This window comes from Podarcis muralis, chromosome 1, assembly GCF_964188315.1.
Source record: "Podarcis muralis chromosome 1, rPodMur119.hap1.1, whole genome shotgun sequence".
In the NCBI taxonomy this organism is placed as follows: domain Eukaryota; kingdom Metazoa; phylum Chordata; class Lepidosauria; order Squamata; family Lacertidae; genus Podarcis; species Podarcis muralis.
Window position 1 is genome coordinate 99522722 of NC_135655.1, and position 13542 is coordinate 99536263.

Below are 13542 nucleotides of genomic sequence, written 5' to 3' on the forward strand. Positions count from 1 at the left end.
TACCTCTGCCCATGGGATTATGCAATCTGTATCATTCATAACTCCATGAGTACACACGCACACATACACACGCACAAACAGAGAATATTGTGTCATAGGGGCTTAGGATGCAAGGGGGGGGGGGAAACCCTACTGTTCTTAATATAGGTTTTTTTCCCCCAGACAGGCACACAGTTCTTTGAAAGAGAAGTGTTCGCTAGCATATTCTTTTTACTTCCAACTTGTAATTTTCCAAAACTTAAGAGTTTCAATCACACAGCCTGGAGCTAGGGCCTAACCTACCTAGGTTGGTCGTTTGTGAAAGATTAGGCCCAAGCCTTTGACTGAACTCAGATCAGCTGATGAAACAGAGTGCTCCAAGCAGAAGGAGAAGGAACAGAAATGGAACATAGATCCTTGTGGGATCTTCTAATCAACTTTTGCATACTGCATAAGAAAAAGCTCCGTCTAATTTAAAGACAACATTTTATTCCATCAACAAAAGTCAGCACACTTGCAGATCCGTCTCTGCTAGTTACACAGCAATAAATTTATTTAATATTGAGTCTTCTTCCTGTTGTCATTTCCATTTTTGTCCTACGTAAGCTTATGCCATCCCTTTCCTTTATCCTAACAACCACCTTGTGTATTTGTTAGGCTAAGAAAAGTGACTGGACTAACGTCATCCCATATGTTTTACAATATAGACCTCACAGAGTCAAATCATGGGTCCATCTATTGCAGGGACGGGGAGCCTGTGACCCTCCAAATGTTGCTGGCCTACTCCCATCAGCCCCAGCCAGCATGGCCAGTGCTCACAGATTATGGGAGTTGTAGTCCTGGGACATCTGGAAGGTTACAGCCTCCCTACCCCTCTTCTATTGTCTGCATTGACCTGCAGGAGTGCTTCTCCAGTCCTGCCTGTACACCGAACCTGGGAGCTTTGTGTGCTCTGTTGCTGAGGTTCCTTTTATATATCTGAATGGGGATTTGAATCTGGCTCTCTCCGGTCATAGTCTGACACTCTAGTTTACTACATCATGTTGTTTTACATTCCAGGCACTGAGGAAACAGTCAGGGTCATGTATATTAGACCAGGCTATATGGGGGGTGGGGGGGTATTGGGAGAGAACTAATAGTTTTCTCCTATCTACAAAGTGAATGCAAAACTCTCCCAAAGTGAGTGGTTTGCAACCACTTCCCGTAGGTGTTAAATGACAAGGGCACGTCATGCCCAATGAATTCAGAGAGGGACATTTTCAATGACAGGCACTTGAGATGAAGGTCATTTACCTTTGAGCTGAAAGTCCACTTGCAGGTTGACTGCTATGTAATCTGTCTCTCTCTTTTTAGAACCCCTTAATTCAGAGTGTTACAATTTTCCTGATGACACTTAGCTTGGAGATGGGCACGGCAGAACTGGCAGGCTGGAAGATTGCCTAATGTGCTGTGACTGATGTGTAATCAAAGTTAGCCACCGGTGCACATGTCTAAACTGGGAGGGGGTGAATATGACACCTTTCAATGTAGCTGCCATGACATCTGGCTGCTCTGCAAACACTTCTATAAAGGTGCAGGGTAGGTTTTGATAGGTGAGATCCATGGAGGTCACCTGTGACCAGCTTGCTGGAAAACAGCCACTAAACATTAGCATCTGTGCACTTTGGACTTCAGGATGTTCTCATCTTATCAATGATACTGAATTGTGACCTGCTGGCCATTTCACTTCCTCAGCACGTCCACCTTTCAACTGGTGAAATGGATTGCTGTTTGTTCCATTTTAAGTAGGTCATGCCTTCAGTCTATCATAGACGTTTCCATGTTGTTTTGCCCAGTTTGCTGTCCAGGCAACTTGTGACCCATTCTACCAAGGATGGCTTTCCAGGTGTTGCTGAACTACAACTCCCATCATCCTTGCTGACTGGGGCTGACAGTAACATCTGGAAGACTACGGGTTCCCCAATCCTCACTTCAGTCAACAAAGCCCACCGGCCATGTATGGTGGTCTAACAGATGCATGAGAAGCCTTTTTCTCTTTTGCAGGCAATAATAACCGCAGGTTAATAGAGTCCCTTTGGGGAATGGGCTGGTTCAGCTATGTGGGTCTTAACATGCAGGAATTACGCTGTGCGGATTTCCCCCTGATATTAGCTATTATTATTCAAAAACAAATTTGTGTAGCATTTAATGCCGAAACAAACTTCCATCGAAGCAGTTCAAAATGATAAAAAACCAGTTACACAAATATTAAAAAATAAACACCCATAGTTAAAAATGCACAATACACAAAAATGAAAAAAACAACCTCCCGAAAACATTTTAAAATATGGACATCCATAGTTAAAATACACAGCACAAGAATCCCATTAATACAACACAGAACTTAAAACAGAAGACTCAGGTTAAAATACCTGGTAACGTTTCTGAGCCAGTAAGTCAGAATAATGTGAGATTAGGCAAAGCAGTGAGGAGCCTGGGAAGTCTGGCTGCTGGTTCAGACCAAAGGGCCACCTAAGTCGCCACAGCAGCCAAGAGCAGATGTCTCCAGGAAGCCCACAAGCTGTGTATGAAGGGTCTCCATCAGTGTTGCTCCCCCAGCAACTGGCTTACACGTGGAGGTTCATCTGAGACACAATGTCTAATAGCCAATCTATGGTACTCCATGAAAATACCAGTGTCCTGTTTGAAGCAATATCATCACTGAAAGTGTCTGTAACTCTTATCTTCTTGTAGTAAAGTGTAGAAAGGTGGAGTGTAATTTTCTTGTTTTTTCTCCTCCTTTCTCCCCTTTTGTTTTTTTAGGGGGGAGGCAAAACCTGTCATGTTGTGTGTATATGTGCGCTGCTGCTTGGAGCATGAGACGAAAACCTAACTGTCAACAAAAGGTGTTTTGTTTTGTCACCCACAGCTGCTCTCATCCTTCTGGCAGGCTCCAAACTTATCACAGTTTCCTTCCCCATTATCAGAACCTTTACTCTCTTCTGCAGTTACCCTTGGTGCTATTTTGGAATCTCACTCATCATAAGGCATTTGCATCTAAGTGCTTGGGGCTTAGGGAAGAAAACAGTGTTGCTCTAGCCTAAACATCAGGTTTGAAATACCTGCTGTCTACGATATAAGGAGCTATTTTTTACTGGAAGATAAGGAGCTAGGAAACAAATCAGACCGTTGCATCTGTTGTGCAATAGCTCCAAAGGTTAGCTAGCTCTTCTAGCCCCAACAGGACAGATTTACCCAGCACTTATGCTTTGCTTTAAGGACAGGTATACATACGTTCCTTCCCCCAACCCTAGTGTGGGTTTATGGCATAACTGTCATGCTCACATTTCTGTAGGCCTCTTAAAAGGAATCCTTTACTCTTTAATAAGGTGTGTATGTGTCGTAGAATTTGCTCTAGAGAGACAAGGGCAGAAATTGGTCCCAACTTTGTATCCTGGATTTTTAAACTAGAAAATGCAAGGGGTTGAACCTGCGCAAGGCTTGAAAACAGCAAGGGGAGATAACTTTCTCCTCTAGCACTCATGTTCTGATTAGTTTTTGCTTTTTTACACCATCAATTTATCACTTAGGCCACTTCAGTATTACCAACCTTTTGAAGTCTCAATACATAGTATTCTCTTGAAATTTAACTACCCCACAGGTTCACCCCCTATATCAGGCTAGATTGATCTATATCAAGACAATTTAATCAATTTTCCAATGGTGCTTCCAAGTGGAGGCATTGCTACAGCACACCAGGATGGAGAAGTAGAGGTGGTGGAGGAGGAGGAGGAGGTGGTGGTGGTGGTGAGGTCAGCCCAGAGTGAAACAGCTGGAAGAGTCGATCCAGGGCTCTTGCCTGTGTGTTTCCATTACATTCAGACTTAAAACTAGGTTATTCCTATGGGACAGAATATAGATGAAATTTAATTCTTTAAAAAGTAAGTTAGCTTTATAAACCATTTAAAAGAAAATATCTGTTTTTATCCACTCTGTCCTATATACATTTCCTGTTCTAAACTCACTTGCAGTGAAATAGAGAGTAAGGCAAAAAACTGGCCAACTGTTTTCGTTTAGGAATTCAGAAGTAATTCCCATGTTTCCAAGGGTTATGAGTATGGGTCTTTTGATATTGCTTCCTCTGGCATGTTTTGGGTGATTGCTTCTGATGTTACTTTTAAAACTTGCATTTTAAAAAAAGCACACAAACAGGTTGTAGTTTGATCGAGAAATCATCAGCAATAGGTTCTACTGCAAATGCAGACTTCAGGTAGTTTCATGTGTGCATTTTGCATACCTTTTCTCTGCATACTGCACTTGTAGAAATCTCCCCTGAAGCTGCTTTTTGCAGTTGGTGTAAAATGGTGTGTGCTTATTAACCAGTTATTGACATTCACCAGTAAAGAATAATTTCAGACATTAGCTTGCAACAAATCCACATTTGCCACTGAGTATGCCAGGGGTTCTTCAACAAGTGTACCTGTGGCACATAAATATTGCTATAGATTTGGGGTAAACTCTAGAAATTAATAAATTCCAGGTTTTGATTGGGGAATGAATTATTAAAACATAAACTGCAGGGCTGTGCCAGACTAGGAATTCCTAGGCAAAAGGATTTCCCTCAGCAGGAACCCTCTTCCTTCAGAAATCTTTGTGCAAGGAGTTCCCCAGGAGTCCTTCCTGTTACCATCTTCACAGCCTAAAGAGGTCACTCTGCTGTCTCCTAAGCCAGAGGTGGAGCTAGCTGCTCCGGCACCCAGAGTGGCGCACATGCTGTGCACCCAGGGGCAGGGCAAGCATCCCAGGCGGCGAGCCGCCCATGGGGGCTGCTTCCTGGGCGGGGGGGGGGGGAGCCGCATCACTTTGCCAGCAGCTTTCCTCCCTTCCCTCTTCCTTCTGATAGCTTGGGGGAGGCTCCCCCCCCTCAGGAAGCAACCCAGGAGCAGGGGTCAATGGTGTGTGACTCCCAAGCCTCCCCTGAGCTGTCAAAATGAAGGGGGAAGGGAGGAAGGCCACCGGCAAGGCGGTACAGCTCCACCCCTTATCGCTCGGGGTTTAGGTTTGGGAGTTGTGGGTGGGTGGTGCACCGAATGTCACCCCCTCAGTGATGACACCCGGAGTGAACCGCCCCCACCGCATCCCCTTCCACCGCCCCTGTCCTAAGCCACCATTTCAAAACCCGAAACAGAGCCAAGATCTGCCCAGCACTACCTGAGCCAACATCTGAAAAATTAGGCAAAGCTTCTTTAAAGCACAACAGACTTTCTCAGGAATGGTGTTTATCAACCTTCAGGGGTTGTAGATCTGCGTCTGATTTCCTTGGATGCTCCTGTTTTGACTGAAACACCACTTGGCCCACTTGAGCTCTCCAAGTTCCTTCTCCCTGGCAGAAACTAGATGAGATGGTGGTGTGAGAACATAGACAAAATATTCTGAATCCCACAGAACATAAGGAGATTTACTTCCAAGTGCACAGTGCACTCATATCTGAGAGGAAGTCCAATTGAACTCAGCATAGGCGCCGACTCCATGGGGCCTGAGGGGGCCCGAGCCCCCTCAAAAATTCGTTTGGGGGGGCTCTGCCCCCCCAATAATTTAAGAAAATTATTAGTTATATTATGCTTTGTAAAATCACAAAATTATGTTGGTATTTTTTATTTTCCTTGTTTGACGATAGTTACCTTTTAAAATACATTCAGTAATGAGTTAAAACAAAGCCACTCCCGATCTAGAGAGGGGGTGGGGTTGCGGGCTCTCGACCCATCAACAATCTCGCGGGGCTGGCGTCAGCCCCGCGAGAAGCGGGGATTCCCCCTAGCTCATTAATATTCACCGCCCACGGCAGCAGCCAATCGGCTGCCGCAAAGGGCAGGCCCTCACAAGTTCACTTAAGGTCGGGGCAGCCCGGGGCTCGCCCCTTTCGTTCCCCCAGCAGCAGCGGTTTGGAGGTCTTGGGCCCCCCCAATATTTTTTATAAGTCGGCGCCCCTGGAACTCAGTAAGATGTATTTCTGGGGAAACATGCGTAGTAGGATGATATGACTCACAAACTTCTCCTTCAACCTGGTTGACTATTTACATTGTGGCTGTGAACATGGTTGGAGTCCATTGAAGCCCATCACCTAAGCTTCTTTCATATATGCCTTAACTGGCATGAGGCTACTTTAAATGCGCAAGTGGGACCTTAGAGAAATACCACCTATTGGAAACTATAAGGCTATGGCAATGTGTTGACTAAAGTACTTGTTAGATTCAAGCTATGTCTTCTGTGGAGGCACGATCATGCAGAACTATGTAAAACAGTATTTTCATCTATCAGAACATCTGATTTTCAAATTTTGCTGAAATAGTTTTAGCCCAGCACATCTAAATACTAGTCATCCATGACAATATGAGTTTATTTTGCTATCCATGGTACACATGTCTCATGAGAAACTAGGTTGCAAACTCCATGCCTCTGCCACCCCACCCCACCCCAATCCCTTACTTTGGAGCTAATTGAAATAATCTTCTTGCTGTTGTCTCCACTATTGCATTTCCCTTTCCTTTCGCCTCAGGAATTTGGAAAATCTTAGGCTGAAGTTTGGTTGCTTACAGATTTCTCAAGACCTTGATATGAAACTGGAGGCCCGAGACGCTAAAGTTAATTCCAGTATTGTTGGAGGCAAGCCTTTTATTTATTTAGTGGCAACAAAAAACTCCACACAGTTCAGAGTACAATCCATCACTGGCACTGTCATACTAAAGTCCGTTCCTCCCACACATAGGCACATCACCTCAAGTCCTCTCTCAAGTCCATAAATTCTTTACCAATTCAAGGAGAGAAGCCATAGATATCTCTCTCAGTCCAAGACCAACAACCAGTTCTTCCCTGGATATAATGATATAAGCACAGGCATCTGGCGGTCGTTCCATGGGGGACCGAACACAATATTTTCTATTATACAGTTAGTCACCTGAGGCACCAGATGCCTACTTGTTTTGTATCTGAGAGTGTGTGTTCAGGTCCCCTTACTACAGAGCCACCTGTGCAACCTATTTAGCACACAACAGTGATTTCTGCTGCCACTTGAACACAACTACATGCCCATCCAGACTGAAAATAACTCTGCCAGGAAAAAGATTAGTCAACCTTAGCATGACCCTTTCACTTGCCACATCAACATTTGCAGCCTGGTTTTTCTCCCAGCTTGAATGTGTAATCACTTGTGCAGTTACAGTGTCTAAATTAAAACCTATTTGGATTTATCATCAGCAAAGTACTATCATCTGAGATTTTAATCTGTATTTTTATTTGTACTTTACAGCTGCACAAGTGTCTTAAGAAGTATCGGGGTGCTTGTGAGCAAGCCCTGAAAAGGCTACAAAATGTGTGTCAAGGTTCCTGTAGTCAACAGCAAAAAGATCCTAAGTTATGCAAAGGAAGGAAGGAAAGTGAGATTCTCTAGAAGAAAAGATTCAAATGGCACCTGCTACTTGGAATAAATACATACCAGGCAAATTGGATTGACTGTCCTCATTTGTTGGTGGATAACCCGAAGTACTGTGGTAGCAGAACCAATAAACTGAAACTGACAGGGACAAATAGAGGAAGGCGCCTTCACCCCGGTATGGCTCCCCTTTATCACATACACAGCCCAACAAGACGACAAGAACAGCATACGAATCAATCTGGCTAACCTGATTCAAACACACACACACACACCCAACTCACACATGAAAACAAAGTTTACCACAGCCAATCACAAACAACCATGCCCTAGGCCAACCCCAACCTCTCTCACCACCAAAGTAATACAAGAGAATAGTAAAGAGAACCCGCACAAGCGATGCTGACACAAAACCCCACGCATACACTAAGTAGAACAGAAGCACTGCCCCCCACTTCCACTCACCATGCCCCCTTCCACCTCTTTCCCCCTTTTCTTCTTAATGTAACACTAATGTCTCAACAAATGAAACTGATCTGTAGAAAATGTAACTTGAAAAAAAGAGATTGCACATACTTTTGTAAACCAAGAGATCTTTAATAAAAATATGTTTATTTGTTGTTGTTGTTTTTCAAAAGTATAGCAGAGGTATAGAACGATATAACCTTGTATCAATTCCTAGCTCTTAACATTCAGAATTCAATCCTTCATTAAATTTATATGCTTCCATTAAGAACATAAGACCATAGCTGTCAACTTTTCCCTTTTCTTGTGAGGAATCCTATTCGGAATAAGGGAATTTCCCTTAGAAGAAGAAGAAGAAGAAGAAGAAGAAGAAGAAGAAGAGGAGGAGGAGGAGGAGTTTGGATTTGATATCCCACTTTATCACTACCCAAAGGAGTCTCAAAGTGGCTAGCAATCTCCTTTCCCTTCCTCCCCCACAACAAACACTTGGTGAGGTGAGTGAGGCTGAGAAACTTCAGAGAAGTGTGACTAGCCCAAGGTCACCCAGCAGCTGCATGTGGAGGAGCGGAGATGTGAACCCAGTTCAACAGATTACGAGACTACCACTCTTAACCACTACACCACACTGGCTGTGGAAATATTGACAGCTATGCATAAGATGCACCTGCTAGATCAGGTCAACTGCCTGTCTCCTCATCCAGCATGTTGTCCCAGAGGCCAACCAGATGCCTGTGGGGAACCAAAAGCAGAACCCAAGGGCAAGAGCACTCCCGCCTTCTAAAGTTTCAAGCATTACTGACTCATTTCCCTCAATATCTCAAGTCAGCGTACACCAGGCATAGGCAAACTTGGCCCTCCAGTTGTTTTGGGACTACAACTCCCATCATCCTTGACCACTGGTCCTGTTAGCTAGGGGTGATGGGAGTTGTAGTCCCAAAACATCTGGAGGGCCAAGTTTGCCTATGCCTGATGTATAAGGTCATTCCCCCCCCAACACCTCATATTAGTCAGTTTGACAAATTCTTCTAACATTCGTTGCCAACAGTACTGTATTGTAGAAGACACAAGATTCTTGGAAGTGTACTCTGGGTCATTATCCTATATGCACATCCCTGAGAATAAATTCCATGGAATTTACTTCTCTGAGTAAATGTACATAGAACAGGACTGTTGACTTGGCACAGTTCTTCAATATTTGAACATGACTAATTTTTTTTAGACACTTTTTTTTTCATGTGAAAAGAGTGCACATGATGGGTGGGGAGAAAACCAATTCCATGCCTTTGTCCTCAACTTCCCAAAGTCAGAATCCATCTAGAATTCCCCTCTTCCCCCAAATGTTGGCTGTTTGGTCGGATCTAATAGTCTTCAAACACCAGAAAAGAAGAGTCAGGTTTTTCGCTCCTCAAATGATACTTACAAGGCCATTCTCTCTCCCTCTTTAGTTTAAAAATGAGGTTGATAATGATAATGTTCCTCCCATAGAGAATCTCCTACTTTTTAATGATACCCATAGTTTCCCCTTTACATAAATGACTAAATCCTCACAGAATCTCTGTCTTGATTAGCACTCCTGCTAGTAAAATTTCACATACTAAATCAGCACCAGCTGTAGCAAGAAAGAATGAAAAGGCAAGTGTAAATGTTCCATATGCCCTACCAAATCGGCATCTGTGTCAGTAACCCTGTGTTCCTTAAACAATTGTATACATACATTCTCGTAAGTGTTGTTGCTCACAGGATTTTGCAAGTGAAATTCCTTTCTGGTGCTATACCACTGAGATGTTAAAACTAAAAACAGCAAAAAAAGAAAAGGGGAAAAAAGCTTATATTTCCCTTCCTATATCAAAGCCACGTGGAGCCAAATGAAATAGAATTATCTGGAGTTTACTGTACCTTATCCCGACAGCCACTCAGTGTAACACGTCATAAGCATGATCACATAAGGCTGAGAGTTATTTAGTAACACCATGTTGGAAATGTATTTAGTAATGCAACAGAAAGTGTATATTTTAAAGATAAGAAGATCCAAATTAAATAATCTGAAATACAATGATGAAAAGCATGTGCTATATACTACAGCAAGAGGTAGCAAACCTGTGGTCTTCCAGATATTGCTGGACTGCATCCCAACATCCCTGACTCTTGGCCATGTTGGTCGAGGCTGAAGGGAGTTGGAGTCCAACACTATCCGGAAGGCCACAGGGCCTCCACCTCTGGACCATGGCTTTTGCTGACCTGGTCATAGTTCTGCATGCCTTAGTCACATCTAGTTTGGATGGTCACAGCACTTTGTCATGGAGTGGTCTCTGAAGATTCAGAAACTTCAGCAGGCACAAAATGCTGTTTCAAGTGCTCTTGAAGCAGGTTAACTCTGCTGCGGAATCACCTGCGCTGGCTATTGGTTTGTTTCCAGGTACAATTGAATGTACCACTGAGGACTTAAACTATTTAAGAACAAGGTATCTAAAACTAAGGACTGCCTGCATTTATATGAATCTGTCCATTCACTAAGGTTATTTGGCAAGATCGTTTGTGAATTCTTCCACCACTGGCTTAGCAATTGTCCAAAATACACCAGAAAGCCTTTTCTGTTTTAAAATCCAGAATGTGGAACTGGCAGTCCAGGGAGTAGCCAATATAGCAGGTTTGCCTCAGGGGTAACTAATGTAGGGTTGGACTTCAACTCCCATCATCCCTGACCATTGGTGAAGCTGGCTATGGCTGATAGGAGTTGTAGTTCAACAATATGTAGGACACCATATTGTCTGCCCTTGGTCTAGCTTATTCCACCGCTGACTGAAAGAGCGTTGCGTTTTTGCTGAGCTTTTAGTACTGCTTTAAACGGTTTTCATTTACTGGCTCGTTATTGTTTTGGGTTGCTGTTGGCTTTCACTTTCACTTTGCTGTATATCTGATTGTTGTTGTTGTTGTTGTTGTTGTTTACTCCAAACTGGTGGTATTATCTGTAAACCACCCTGAGCAAGTCCGTTAGAAAGAAGAAAGGCAAGATATGCATCTCTTTAGTAAATAATGAAATACATAATCAACATCCCTACTCTTTCAAACTGTTTGTAGATAATGACAGACTGAGACAAAAAATGGAATTATTTACAGGATGCAGAATCCTGCTATGGACTTCATTGTGAAACTAAAATTATGTTTGGAGCAAAACTACCAAGTTAGTCCATTTCTCAAGCATGGGCAGAGTGAATTTGAATGCAAGTGTTCCTCAAAAGAAAACAAAATGGTTGCATTTTTGCTTTATGAATGTGAAAGGTGAAGGCCTTTTATAACAATAGCTTACAGACAGGTAAGATTGTTCCTGCAGAAGAGAAGGGCTTTGAAACCTATGCCCAGATAGCCATGGACAAGTCCCATAGACTTCAATAGGACTTTGCCATCTGATTTTGGCTGGTATGGTCTAGTGCAGGAATAGCCAACTGGCAGCCCATACACTGGATCTGGCCCCTTAAGCCATTTGATCTGGCCCATTGCAGCCCCACTGAGTTTTAATCCAAATGTATCATCACTGTTACATTTGGATTACTGTTGTTAAAGAATAGTGGATTCGTTGCAACCAGATTCAGTGAAATCCGACACCATGAAGGACAGGGAGATAACTTATTCAGCAGCAGTAGGAAAGATAGAAACAGGCCATAAATTTGATTTCCACAAGGGCTTTTTAAGTTACGTTTCCTTAGGCAAAGGTACTTGCTCAGGAGAAAGGTAAGGGTTGGGGGGTGGATTTAAGAAGAATGGTCAGGGATCTGCTGCCACACCTAGGATCTGCCACCTGATGCCATTGCCCCATTCTGTCTAATGGTAAGGCTGGTCCTAAAATGTAAAGTGAAAAATTCACATTTCCAGAAGTCTGGAATATAGTAGGAGCTTGGGTTACAGACGCTTCAGGTTACAGACTCTGCTAAGTCATAAATAGTAACTCGGGTTAAGAACTTTGCTTCCGGATGTGAACAGAAATGGTGTGGTGACAGCGCGGTGGCAGCAGGAGGCCCCATTAACTAAAGTGGTGCTTCAGGTTAAGAACAGTTTCAGGTTAAGAACGGACCTCCAGAATGAATTAATTCTTAACCTGAGGTACCACTGTATGTGATGGGCACACAGAAGGGGGATACCACATGCACTAACCATGTGTCACCAGCTGTTTGAAATTGTGTGTAACTGCTTAGTGCTTTAGTACTACAAATAACAAAACAACACACCAGGGTCGACCCAAGAATGAAACGGAATGAGAACACCATCTCAAGCGGTGGGTGAGTGGGTAAGAGTGGTGAATTAGCACGCATGCAGATCTGCAGCTCTCCTCATTCTTGATTGCCAGCCCTGCTGCTGGCACCACCTGCTTACCCAGTGAGGCAAATTGTTGCTGCTTTCCCCCCTTCCGAACTCAGAAAGGGCTAAGGGCATCTTGGTGCATAGTGAGGCATTCTAGAAATGGTGTCTGGGACAGTGCCTGTAAATACCATTGTGACAAACTCTGGCAGCAGTGCACCCACCCTCCTGGCTACTGTGCTCAGAATGCCTTGGTCTGAGGAAGGACCCTATTCGTTCTGAACCCCCGGCCTACCTGATGGCAAGTCCCGCTGGTGAATACAGTATGGCAAGTCCAAAGTTCTGCAGTCAAGAAGCACGGTCTGGGGGTCAATCCAACAGTCTGGAAGCACAGTCCAGGGTCAATCCAAGTAAGCCAAAACCAAAGTCCAGCAATCAGGAAACACAGTCCATAGGATCCCATACAGGTCCTGGACCATCCAAGCCAAGGCCCATCAGCATATACAGCTGAGCCAAAACTGCACCTCAGCTCTGCCTTCCTTGGAATGCTGGTTGCAGCATCTAGGCTTGATGAGTTATATGACCCTCACCTGTGCTGAGCCTCCTTCCCTAGCTAATGAGCCCCACCTGGGTTGTGAGCTCTTGCCTGCTTCAGCCTCCCAGAGGATATCTCCTGCTGCTCCCTATGCCTCAGAGCCCCCTTGTTCATGGAGATGGGGGCCTCTCTGGCTCTGATGAGGGGTCCTGCTCTTCTGGTCCTGGCACACTTGACCCCCCACCCCCTCACCATCCTCAAGTCAGGCCTGAAAAGATGCCCACACAAAAAGCGCACTCGGTTCAGAAAATACAAAGAGGCTCTTACTTTCACATGGGAACTGAAAATATGGATTTTTCAGAACTCCACAGTATTTATAAACATGCCCTGAAGACCACACACAGGCAGTGGGTCCTATATTGTACTCTCTTACCGAGTGGTAATACACAAAGCCATTATCCTTTTTTTGCTAAATTTAGTAATACAGCGTGCAAAGGACAAGATGCAGATGTGAAAATCCAATAGAAGAATACAGTTAGTAACAGTTAAGAGTTCCAAAATATATGGCGAATTTGAAAGTTCTTAAGAAAATAATAATACAGTGGTACCTCAGGTTACAGACACTTCAGGTTACAGACTCTGCTAACCCAGAAATAGTACTTCGGGTTAAGAACTTTGCTTCAGGATGAGAACAGAAATTGTGTGGCAGCAGTGCGGCAGCAGCAGGAGGCCCCATTAGCTAAAGTGGTCTTCAGGTTAAGAACAGTTTCAGGTTAAGTACGGACCTCCGGAACGAATTAAGTACTTAACCCGAGGTACCACTGTATTTAACAAAGCTCCGACCTGTTCCCTGATCATTCTA

General features: G+C 43.9%; 1 protein-coding gene across 6 annotated transcripts in view; it reads right to left on the reverse strand.

Annotated features, from left to right (window-relative positions):
• The window catches only part of QTMAN (queuosine-tRNA mannosyltransferase), a 347554-nt gene that overhangs the window by 95895 nt on the left and 238117 nt on the right, over positions 1 to 13542 (reverse strand). The window lies entirely within an intron of this gene.